The sequence below is a fragment of the Uranotaenia lowii genome, chromosome 1 (genome assembly GCF_029784155.1).
Source record: "Uranotaenia lowii strain MFRU-FL chromosome 1, ASM2978415v1, whole genome shotgun sequence".
Taxonomy (NCBI): Eukaryota; Metazoa; Arthropoda; class Insecta; order Diptera; family Culicidae; genus Uranotaenia; species Uranotaenia lowii.
Genome location: NC_073691.1, coordinates 180,858,871 through 180,862,260, shown reverse-complemented (window position 1 = coordinate 180,862,260; position 3,390 = coordinate 180,858,871). Strand labels below are relative to the sequence as shown.

Here is a 3,390-nt window from a genome sequence, read left to right as displayed (position 1 = left end):
CTTGAGTACCGTAAATGAAAAATAATCAGTGAACCACAAAATAACATATTTTGTTGAATTTTAAAAAGCTGCAACTATTGTTCACGAAATTTTCGATACTTTTCTTGCTTTTTCATAAAAAAAAACTCATAATAAAACCAACATTAATAATTTTAATAGTCATTTTTCATAACAATTCAATTGGATTAAATGAACTTTCATTTGTTTTAAAGCGTATACAACATACTTGTTTAATTGTTTATTGGTTGTATATAATGAAAATTAATGTTAAAAGAATATAAAATAAATTAATTTTTTTTTTCAAGAAGATTGCTGTTTGTGTTCCACCGGGGTCCTTAAGAAAACATGATATATGACTTAAACACTGAATGCTGTTTTTGAGTTTTGTCGCCATTTGGTGGATATTTAACAGCAATGATCGGTCTATCCGATCGTACTCCACAGTCACAGCTTCGACATGTGCTAAGATCCCACTCGCTAAACAACCGTACTTTCCGCTGCATGCCATCGAATTGAATCTGCACTCAGTCAAACGAAGGTGATCCGCGGGCCTGTTGTGAGTTTCCAGTAAGTGCCGGTGTTCTAGTTAGGGACCTAAACAAAAAAAAAACCACTTTTTCTCATAATCTGCTGAAAAACATCACACAATACTAACCTTTTTCGCTTTTGAACTTCAGGTGCCTCTGGAAGAGTGAGTACACTTCCTTCAGTTTCTTCCGGAATCGTTTTTTCTGCCTACCCTCTTGTTTTGGCAGCTCATCTATTTGGCGGAAACCTTATCTTCAGGCTTTGGATGAGGAACGCGCAGGTAGACAACGAAAGAATTCATGTGTTCTGGACATCGTTTTTATACTAAAAAAAAGATAAAATAGCCGTTAGTTAGGAATCCGATGAACGAGTTACAGATTAATCCGATTTTCAATGCCTATCAATTGCTTGGTCACTTTCTAATTGAAGAACAAATTTATGAGATTTACTTACCAAGTTTTTCCCGATGCTTTGTTGGTATCTATTTTATAAACAAGGAGGAAAAACGGCTGCTTTTTTATAAGTTAAGAATCCTGAAACCTCGAAGCGCACAGCTGCAGTATTTCTTATTCATAAATAAGAAAATGACAGATGGCAACAAACACAGCGTTTTAGTATTAGTGTCTTGCTGTTCATTCAGCAGCCTGATAGAAATCGATCGAAGTCAATTGGAAAAACAGCTGATCAACTGTCAATCCATTTCAATTGATTTCGATTGAGTTTTGTTGAACACACCTATTACCCATAATTGCTCAAATGAAAATAAGCGTTTGAACAAAAGAGAAAAACGCTCTCCGCTCTGGTAGAAAAAGAGTGGGAAATATGAAAATATTAACGGCATTCTGTGAACTACTTTTAACTCGCACGGTCGCGTTTTAGTTTGTTGAATCAATTCAACTAGAATTCAAAATGAAATTCACTACAAATGGCGCAGTTGAGCCTCCACCATTGTTCAAGTGAAGTGATAGAAAAAATTATCGAGGTGTTATTAATAATCTTTATTTTCAGCAGACACAAATTGAATTGTGCGACTTGGTTCCGGGTAATTCGGAGAACTAGAGTGACGCAATTTTTCGTGCGACTTGGTTCCGAATGATCCGGAGAACTTAAGTGACGCCAAGAATGGGTTCCGAAATATTCGGAGAACCTTAATAAGTAAATTTATTGTGCGACTGAGTTCCGGATAATCCGGAGAACTACAGTGACGCCAAAAATAGGAAAAATGAAAGTTGATCAATTCATGTAGCGACTTGGTTCCGGATGATCCGGAGAACCTAAGTGACGCTAAGAAAAGGTTTTTCGAACATCTGAATAAGCTGGATTCATGCAAATTGAGCAACTTGGCTCTGGAGAACTTATGGAACGAAAAAAGGCTGAACAGTATAGGTCCTATAACCCGAGGGAAATAATCAGGAAAATTCATACGACCGTTCTGAAGTTTTCCCTTATGAGTAGAATCGTTGTTTTACTCCTCATCGAGACTTACTAGCTGAAAGACGATTCGATATCGACCAATGCAGGGTTGTCGGTTTTATTTCAATTTAGTATACACGTTAAAGAATAAAACCAAGTTTTATTCACGCATGAAGTAACGAAAGGGAGCTATCTAATTTCAATTATTTCGATTGCCAAGAATCGGTTCCGAAGTTTTTGGATTGACAGAAATGAGTTATAATTCATTTGAAGTAAAGTAGAGAATTGGAAATGTACTATCTGGAGAAATAAAGTTGTACCAAGAATCAGTTCCAATCTCTTGTTTCTATCGTGTTCTCGAAATCCAAACACGGTTGCCAAGTGTAAGATTTGTGATTTTCAGAGTAATCTAAGTGATGCAAAGTTGTTTGTTTTTTATTCTGATTATCCGGAAAATTTAGGAACGACAGTAAAATTTTAAATTTCATAAGATGTGGAGTTATAACAAAATTAAAATTTATTTGAGTGACTATACCCTATCTGTTTATCCGCGTATATTATATATAATCCGAGAAACTAAATTGCGTCGATAATCGGTTTCGTTCGTTGGACAACCTGTTATGTGACATGGCTGTGGCGCCGTCGCCGGAAATGAGAATCTTGAAATGATGTAATTATTGTTATATCAGGAGTATCTATTAAAAATTAAATTACCCAGCTGTTCGATAGTGATGTATGGTTCGGGAGATACACGAAATTTAGTAATGCTATAAAGCAGTTACGTGATCTTTGCAAAACCTAACTTAACGAGATTTCTGCCAAACTAGGGATAAAATATTTGGGTAAATTCATTAGTTACTGATTCGAATGAAGAAAAATTTCTCTGTGGATGGCGAGTTTCGGTTCTTTGACTAAAGTCGATACTGATTTGTTTCTGCAATTTGTGCACTTAACTGCATTGCGAACTATGTACTGAATTAAACTGCACACTGCAACGGAAGTATGATCGATCTAATAAGTGTTAAATGTGTGTTTTCCACACGCTGATTACTTGTTAGACTTAGCATAAATAACTGATAGATGACTGATAAACATCACCCGAAATCTTTTTGCCAATTCTACGAATACTATTCAAATTCCAAGAGAAATGTGCGAGTTTGCATGAGACTTGGGATTTAAAATTAGGTATTAGAAAATCGCAATTTGATTAGGCAAACCGAAAATAACGCTACGAATGGAAACATTTGCGATCTTAGTTAATTGACAAGAAATATATTTCAAGTTGGGTATAGAGGCGAAGGGTAATGTAGGGAATAATGGACTAAATAAAGATAAAGAAAATCACAAAATGTATTTCAATGAACAAACCTATGTCGATTCATGATATTACCCATAATTGCTCAAATGAAAATAAGCGTTTGAACAAAAGAGAAAAACGCTCTCCGCTCT

The 3,390-nt window shown here is 35.4% G+C and overlaps 1 long non-coding RNA gene across 1 annotated transcript; it reads right to left on the bottom strand.

The window, feature by feature from the left end:
• Positions 1 to 230: 230 nt before the first annotated feature.
• LOC129739969 (uncharacterized) lies at positions 231 to 1,117 on the bottom strand. Its single transcript, XR_008736044.1, has 3 exons — positions 982 to 1,117; positions 656 to 852; positions 231 to 594 (listed from the first exon to the last, which is right to left on the bottom strand). It is a non-coding gene; the product is annotated as an uncharacterized LOC129739969 (long non-coding RNA).
• Between the last annotated feature and the right edge of the window lie 2,273 nt (positions 1,118 to 3,390).